The sequence below is a fragment of the Ranitomeya imitator genome, chromosome 3, assembly GCF_032444005.1.
Source record: "Ranitomeya imitator isolate aRanImi1 chromosome 3, aRanImi1.pri, whole genome shotgun sequence".
Lineage (NCBI taxonomy): Eukaryota > Metazoa > Chordata > Amphibia > Anura > Dendrobatidae > Ranitomeya > Ranitomeya imitator.
In genome coordinates this window covers 687,323,546-687,332,425 of record NC_091284.1, presented here as the reverse complement: position 1 = coordinate 687,332,425, position 8,880 = coordinate 687,323,546, and the positions used below count along the sequence as shown (strand labels likewise).

General features: G+C 46.2%; 1 protein-coding gene across 2 annotated transcripts in view; it reads left to right on the top strand.

The window, feature by feature from the left end:
• The first annotated feature begins 218 nt into the window (after positions 1 to 218).
• LOC138670815 (retinol dehydrogenase 7-like) overlaps positions 219 to 8,880 on the top strand; it is a 56,744-nt gene continuing 48,082 nt past the window's right edge. Inside the window, exon 1 of one of the 2 annotated variants that reach the window (XM_069758508.1) lies at positions 219 to 344. The gene's annotated coding sequence lies outside the window, so the exon portion shown is untranslated. Of the gene's footprint in view, positions 351 to 8,880 lie in introns of both variants that reach the window. The other variant, XM_069758509.1, reaches the window with a different exon arrangement.

Here is an 8,880-nt window from a genome sequence, read left to right as displayed (position 1 = left end):
CCCTTTCTTCAGCACTCTTTGGTGCCCATTTTGATGCCCATTTTTGTGCCAGTTTTATTGTTTTGTAGCCGTTTTTAAGCGTATTCACATCAGGGCTCCTCGCTGCATTGTGTTTTATTATTGTGGTAATTATTTTTTGTTGATAAACCTGTAAAAAACAGAAAAGAAAAAATTGCCGAATAAGAAACTGACGAATAAGAAACCAACTTCAGCCTCATCATCTGATAATAGTCTTAAAGTCCATGGCCGTCAGCAGCCTGTGACATTTGTCCCCTATTATGAGACATTTCGGCACACTGAGTGCGGCTTCAATTCAATTCCTCCCTTGGACTGCCTGTTGCAAGGTACAAGTAAGAAACAACATTCTCTGAGATCAAATGCATTGCTAGCTTTATTTATGCATCTAGATTTAGTAAAGAAAAAATATTTATAATGACTTCAATGAGTATTGTAAATCTGTATTATTGGATTATCCTGATATCATAAGGTAGACCTGGTTATATGACTGCACTCCTAGGGTCAACTGGCTTTGGCTGCAGTTCTGAACATAGGTATGTTTTACACTGCTCCACTGTCAGACTCCATTGTGCTGGACCTCGATCATCATCTTGACAACCAACTTTTTCTCCGATATCTCAAAAGCGAAAATGACAATATATCAGCAAAATAATGGATAGAACATGTAAATGTGTGAATGTGGCCTAAAGTGGCAAAAAAAGGTACCTAGGCTTTTCAAATAATATGCACAGTGAAACCTGTATTAAAGGGAACCTAGTTTTAGCTATAAAACTGGCCCCAGTGTGCTGTTAGTAATGAACACTGCCCATCCGCTCCCCAGGCAGGCACACTGACTCCAGCTTCAAGTCAGTCCCAGTTTCATGTCAGATGTGCGCATGCGGCGGCACAAAGAGTGGAGGGGGGCACAGAGGTGTGCATAGCGTGCGCACTCATATGTTATGTAGCCATTGACTCAGAGCCTGTGTGCATCTGGCATGAAACTGGGGCTGTGTACCCAGAGTCAATGCGCATGCCCGGGGAGCGGATGAGCAGTGTGCATGCTCGGTATTTGATACCTGGTTGCCGTGACTTCGGTCCAGTCACTCAAATGCAGTGCTGTGTGCGCGCCTAACTTCAAGTAAACTGAATGATCTGTGACGGAAAAGATAAAATCACCACCTGACTGAAAAAATAGGCATGTGAGGGAATCCTCTAATTATATAAAGTGATTTTTAAACCTAATCCTTGGAGCTTTTCTTTTACAAAAACATGTTGGTGATGAACATTGCTTCACTATCAGCACACAGGGACCAGTTTAATAGCTAAAAACAAGGTGATAGGTTCCCTTTAAGCATGTGGATTTACACATTTAGGCTACATTCTCACAATGAGCTTTTGGTGCATTTTTGACGCTTTGTATTTTTGCTGCATTAAAGCAGCGTCTTTCGGTAAAGTGAATGGAGAGTCTGTGATGTGCCTAAACAGTGAAAATCCCCCACAAATGACACCATTTTGGAAATTCGACCCCTCAGGGAACTGATCTAGTTGTGCGGTGAGCACATTGAACCCTCAGGTGCTTCACAGAAGTTTATAACGTGCCTTAAAAATAATAATAAAAAAAAACATTTCCCCACAAATATGTTTTCAGCACAAAATATTGCATTTTCATAAGAGTAACAGGAGAAATTGCAGCATACAATTTGTTGTGCAATTTCTCCTTAGTACGTAGATACCCAATATGAGGGAGAAAACTACTGATTGGGCGCACAGCAGGGCTCAGAAGGGAAGGAGCGTCATTTGACTTTTTGAATGTAACATTTCCTGGAATCATTAGCGGATGTCATGTCCCATTTTGAGAGCCCCTGACGTGCCTAAACAGTGGAACCCTCCCACAAGTGACCCCATTTTGGAAATTAGACCCCTCAAAGAATGTATTGAGGTTCATGGTAAGCACCTTGAACCCCCAGGTGCTTCACAGAAGTTATTAACGTTGAGCCGTGAAAATAATAAAAGCACATTTTCCTCACAAAAATTTTGTTTTAGCCCCAAAATTTAAATTTTTCTAAGGGCTAATAGGAAATTTTTTTTTTTACAACAAACTGAGGTCCATTTTTTTCTGTGTGCTCCAATACCCTACATGTAATCGTGAAATATTTTTCAATGAAGAAAGGAAAAGGAATTTCTCCGGCACACCAATGAAGTAAGTGAAATGTTCTTTATTCAGTCATGTAGAGCAATAAAAAAAGGGGGAGTGGATTAAAATCACATGACATGTTTCTGGCACAGTAAATCGCCCTCAATCATTGGCATATCACGTGAACCTGATAGGCCTATATATATAGAAATTGCCATTCAACCATCCAATCAGAGGAACATGAGATAATGAAATTGGAAATGCATCACGTGTGCGACACACCGACAAATCAAATTAGTTATACAATAAAAAACACACAAGAAAAGGGGGGAAAAGGAAAAGTAGAGGTGAACAAGCAAAATAGCATGTAAATAAATCTGATGACATAAGAGGAGGAACGAAATTAAATGAAAATGTCAATCTCAATTCATAAATATAAAATAAATTATTTCTAAAGTTTATTACCTATGGGTATTTTGTGTCCAATTTCAGTATCCAAAAGCTTCTCTAATGGTGAGGAGTTTTTGACGATTGCCACCTCGCCCAGGGCAGGAGACTTTTTCTAAACTAAAGAGCGCAAAATGTGTCAAGTCCCCCTTTGTGAACATTCACAAAGTGCTTCGATGCTCCAGAATAGGAGCCCTTCTTGTTATTTATATTGGACACATGCTCAGCTATGTGTTTTTTGTGCTTGCGAATCTTGTAGCCAACATAAAGTACCTCACATGAAAGACATTTGATGCAATACACTACATATTGTGTGTCGCAATTTATGAAAGTAATAATATGATCAGGATTAGGAGATATGCTGAAGGATTTTGTCTTATCTAGTGCAAATGTACATGCATTGCATCTACTATTGGCGCATTTATGGAAACCTTTGGCAGATAACCAATTGTCTTGTGAGGATTGTTTAGAAAGCTCGGGAAGAGAGAGTTGCCCAAAGTGAGACCCCTTTTTGCTACACATCTACATCCATTGGCTATGATATTTCGTAAGATATTATCCTGATTCATAACCGGTGTAACAGGCCAGATTAACCCCCCAGCCCAGAATATACCTGGGGTTAAAGTGGCCTAGGCCAGATTATACCCCGGGTATATTCTGGCGTAGCCCAAACTATACCCCGGGGTATAAATTGGACTAGTCCAGATTATACCCCTCCAGTTAAAATTATACCCCAGCTGCTGTAGATCAGATTTTTCAGCCTTTTGAGAACCATTGAGTGATATAATAACGGAGCCCCAGGCAGCAAACGGGGCCCGAGGCAGCGCACAGGGCCCAAGGCAGCGCACAAGGTCCCAGGCAGCGTACAGGGCCCCAGGCAGCACACAGGCTCACCATGTCATGGGGGTTCTTTTAAGTATAAACACGGCATAGATATATGACCCGCTTAAGGAGAATTCCGTGCCTTGCATTTTTTTTGGTATAGATACTAGCGATTTCAGTGAGATATAAATTTCTCGGGTGGACATTCGGAATATGTAACCCTTATATCCCTATCCCTGATCTGTGTCCTTGTACATAAATTTTCAAGAACAAAAGAGTCCCATGTGGTTTGAAAGTGGCTGTACCAGTTATAGCTAGTATCAGGGGGGGATGAGGGGTTTAGGGAGAGGACTGGCTTTCACAGCACAAAGCCATAAACATTTCTCAGTGGAGCTTGCACGCTGGTCTTACATTACAGCTGTATAGCAGGGGGAAGGAAGGAAGAGAGGCTTTGAATTCCATCCTTGTGCTGGCAGGCAGAGGAAACTGCAGCTGAGAGCCCTGTATGTGTAATTGAAGTAATCAGAACTTCTTCCTATTTCCTGACAGGTGGTGCAGTTAAAAAGGTATAATTCTACAGGTTTCCAAATATCTCAACCCTTCTAAGACCGTTAAAAATGGTATAAGTCTGTAAAAAGTAGGTTTTGCAAATTTCCTTAAATATAATGAAAAATTGCTGCTACATTTTAACACTAATGAAAGTGGCATAATGACAATGGCAATGGACCACAAAGCCATTATGGGGGATGTAAGGGTGAGTGACATCAGTGGCCCAAAGTCATTTAACCCCTTGAAAACATCAGTTACTTATTCAAATGTGTGAAAATGGGCTGTTTGCCCACTTTGATGCCAGTTCTGGTGCCCAGAACGCATTTGGGCCAGGCTGGAGGGACCTGGGATTGATGTGGAGCTCATCTAGCTGATCTAGTTGTACGGTGAGCACATTGAACCCTCAGGTGCTTCACAGAAGTTTATAACGTGCCTTAAAAATAATAATAAAAAAAAAAAACATTTCCCCACAAATATGTTTTCAGCACAAAATATTGCATTTTCATAAGAGTAACAGGAGAAATTGCAGCATACAATTTGTTGTGCAATTTCTCCTTAGTACGTAGATACCCAATATGAGGGAGAAAACTACTGTTTGGGCGCACAGCAGGGCTCGGAAGGGAAGGAGCGTCATTTTACTTTTTGAATGTAACATTTCCTGGAATCATTAGCGGATGTCATGTCCCATTTTGAGAGCCCCTGACGTGCCTAAACAGTGGAACCCTCCCACAAGTGACCCCATTTTGGAAATTAGACCCCTCAAAGAATGTATTGAGGTTCATGGTAAGCACCTTGAACCCCCAGGTGCTTCACAGAAGTTATTAACGTTGAGCCGTGAAAATAATAAAAGCACATTTTCCTCACAAAAATTTTATTTTAGCCCCAAGTTTTTAATTTTTCTAAGGGCTAATAGGAATTTTTGTTTTTTACAACAAACTGAGGTCCATTTTTTTCTGTGTGCTCCAATACCCTACATGTAATCGTGAAATATTTTTCAATGTGTCAAGTCCCCTTTGTGAACATTCACAAAGTGCTTCGATGCTCCAGAATAGGAGCACTTCTTGTTATTTATATTGGACACATGCTCAGCTATGTGTTTTTTGTGCTTGCGAATCTTGTAGCCAACATAAAGTACCTCACATGAAAGACATTTGATGCAATACACTACATATTGTGTGTCGCAATTTATGAAAGTAATAATATGATCAGGATTAGGAGATATGCTGAAGGATTTTGTCTTATCTAGTGCAAATGTACATGCATTGCATCTACTATTGGCGCATTTATGGAAACCTTTGGCAGATAACCAATTGTCTTGTGAGGATTTTTTAGAAAGCTCGGGAAGAGAGAGTTGTCCAAAGTGAGACCCCTTTTTGCTACACATCTACATCCATTGGCTATGATATTTTATTTCGTAAGATATTATCCTGATTCATAACCGGTGTAACAGGCCAGATTAACCCCCCAGCCCAGAATATACCTGGGGTTAAAGTGGCCTAGGCCAGATTATACCCCGGGTATATTCTGGCCTAGCCCAAACTATACCCGGGGTATAAATTGGACTAGTCCAGATTATACCCCTCCAGTTAAAATTATACCCAGCTGCTGTAGATCAGATTTTTCAGCCTTTTGAGAACCATTGAGTGATATAATAACGGAGCCCAGGCAGCAAACGGGGCCCGAGGCAGCGCACAGGGCCCAAGGCAGCGCACAGGGCCCAAGGCAGCGCACAAGGTCCCAGGCAGCGTACAGGGCCCCAGGCAGCACACAGGTGCCCCAGGTAGTGCACAGGGCCCCAGGCAGCGCACAGGGCCCCAGCCAGCGCACAGGGGGCCCAAGGCAGCACACATGACCACAGGCAGCACAGAGGGGCCCCAGGAAGAGTACAAGGGCCCCAGGCAGCGCACAGGGCCCCAGGCAGCACAGAGGGGCCTCAGGCAGCACAGAGGGACCCGAGGCCGCACAGAGGGGCTCCAGGAAGAGCACAGGGGCCACCAGAAGTGCATGGGGCTCCAAACAGCGCACGGCACCCCAGGCAGTGAACAGGACCCCAGGCAGCCCACAGGGCTCCAGGCAGAGCACAGGGGCCTCAGGCAGCACACAGGGCCCCTGGCAGAACACAGGGCCCCAGGCAGCGCACAGGGCCCCAGGCAGCGAACAGGGCCCCAGGCAGCACACAGGGGCCCCAGGCAGTGCACGGAGCCCCAAACAGCGCACGGTGCCCCAGGCAGTGCACAGGACCCCAGGCAGCCCACAAGGCTCCAGGCAGCGCATAGGGGCCTCAGGCAGCACACAGGGCCTCTGGCAGAACACAGGGCCCAGTCAGCGCACAGGGCCCCAGGCAGCACACAGGGGCCCAAGGCAGCACACAGGGGCCCAAGGCAGCACACAGGGGCCCAGCGCACAGGACCCCAGGCAGCCCACAGGGGCCCCAGGCAGGGCACAGGGCCTCAGGCAGCACATGAGGTCCCAGGCAGTGCACGAGGCCCCAGGCAGCACACGCATCTCCAGGCAGCACATGGGGCCCCAGGCAGAGCACAAGGCCCCATACAGCGCACAGGGGCCCAGGTAGCACACAGGGTCCCAGGCAGAACACAGGGCCCCAGGCAGCGCACAGGGCATCAGGCAGCACACAGGGGCCCCAGGCAGCACACAGGGCCCCAGAGAGCACACAGGGGCCCCAGGCAGTGCAAAGAGCCCCAGCCAGCACAGAGAGGCCCCAGGCAGTGCACAGGGCCCCAGGCAGAGCACAGGGGCCACAGGAAGCGCACAGGGCCCCAGGCAGCCCACAGGGACCCCAGGCAGCCCATAGGGCCCCAGGCAGCACACAGGGCTCCAGGCAACCCACAGGATCCCCAGGCAGCCCACAGGACCCCAGGCAGCCCACAGGGGGTCCCAGATAGTGCACAGGGGGCAGAGACAGTGAGCAAGAGGGTAAGAGATAGCGCGCAAGGGGGGAAATAGACAGAGTACATGTCCCCTGTGCGCTGTCTTGGCCCCCCTGTGCGCTATCTGGGACCCACTGTGCACTGTCTGGGTCCCCCTGTGCGATGTCTGGGGCCCTGCTCTTGAGCATATCACTCAATCCTAGTTTTACATTTGCGTACAGCTGTGCGCATGCGTACACTCTCAGTGAAGCCTTGACCACTGCTGCGCTTCGTCGGTTAAGCTCCGCCCACGTTCTTTTGATGGTGCTGCAACCCGCGGCGAAGGCAACAAGTTGGATTTTCTTGCGTTCACCGAATCGTCAAAACAACGCATGTGGACGCAAACGCAAACATCCGCAGGGCCTGCGTACCCAATGATAAGATAGGGTACGCAGGCCGCATGCGTACCTTGGCGGTGCTTAACTGGCGGGAGCGGCAGTGGGTGGGGCTTCACTGAGAGCATAGACAGCCGTGCGCAAATGTGAAACTATCCTAAGATGTCTAGGGCCCCTGTGCGATGTCTGGGGCCCCGTTCTTGAGTACATCACTCGATTGGGATTGATATAATCGGTCCTCTTCAGGAAACATCAAACGGCAACAAATATATAGTTGCTGTCACTGATCATTTCTCAAAGTGTACTGAAGCAACAGGTGTTCCAGACAAGAGTGCCATGTCAGTAGCAAAATTTTTGTACACCATTATTTGCCGCTTAGGCTGTATGGACACTCTGATTAGTGACGAGGGAAGAGAGTTTGTGAACTCGATCATCAACAACCTGATGGATCATTTTAAAACAGATTACCGCATTTCATCTGCCTACCACCCACAAACAAATGGCCAGCGGGAACGTGACAATCGAACACTCAAAGAATCTCTTTGCAAGCTTGTCAATGGCCAAGGAACCAACTGGGGCCAGTTCATCCCTGGTGTTTTGTTTGCATATCACACATCTGTGCATGCCTCAACCAAGTGCACTCCATTTGAGGTCATGTATGGACGAAAGGCTAAGCTTCCTATTGACCTCAATCCATCAACAAATGACACTCTGGGTGTCATGTCTCTTTCAGTTGATGCCAACCCTGATGTGCTAAATACACTCACAACCATTCATAACAGGATCCTCTCAACTGTAAGTACCAACATCCATTCTGCTCAGGAACACCAAAAGTGTGCCTTTAATCGCCGAAACAAGAGCAACAAAGAAATCACTGCTGGCATCATTGTTTATATCAAGAATCAATGTTGTATTCATCGCATGGGTTCAAAGATGGCACCACGCTAGGTTGGACCCTACTTAGTTGTGGAATCCTTAACCAAGGGACGAGTTAAACTTAAGAACAATAAGACTGCCAAGATACTAAGCATCACCTACCATGCCAGCAACCTTAAGATTTATCAGGATGAAGAGACTTCTCTACCACCCCAGTCCCCTGATGACTGTCCCAGTGACTCTGCCACACAGAAACATCAGCAAACCAAGACCTTCTACACACTACCAAGTTCAGGAAGGAAGTATCTTACCACCACTCTTGACCTTACGTTTAATAGGGTTGTGTACTTTTGAGGCACAAGAGATCTTGGACAACAAGGCGTACATATAAACCCAAAGGTGATGGGAACTGCTATTTTCGGGCCATCAGCTATTTCCTGACAAGAACAGAGGACAACTGCTCCCTTTTCAGAGCTAAAGTCATCCACCACATGAAAACTGACTTGTCCAAAAAACTACAGGGCTACTGTAATCAAGATGTGAATGAATATGTGAACACCTCTGGCATCTCTCGTGATGGAGTCTGGGCTACTGATGCTGAAATTGTGGCCACCGGAAATCTGTTGTGACATCGTCATCCACACCAAAGTTGGTGACACCAGGGATTGGTTGTCCTATCCCGCAAGCTTCAATCTGCAGTCAACAACAGAACATGCACTTTATTTTGAAAACAATCATGATCATTTTAATGTTGTTATCAGTGTTTACTAATCATTTTAATGTTGTTATCAGT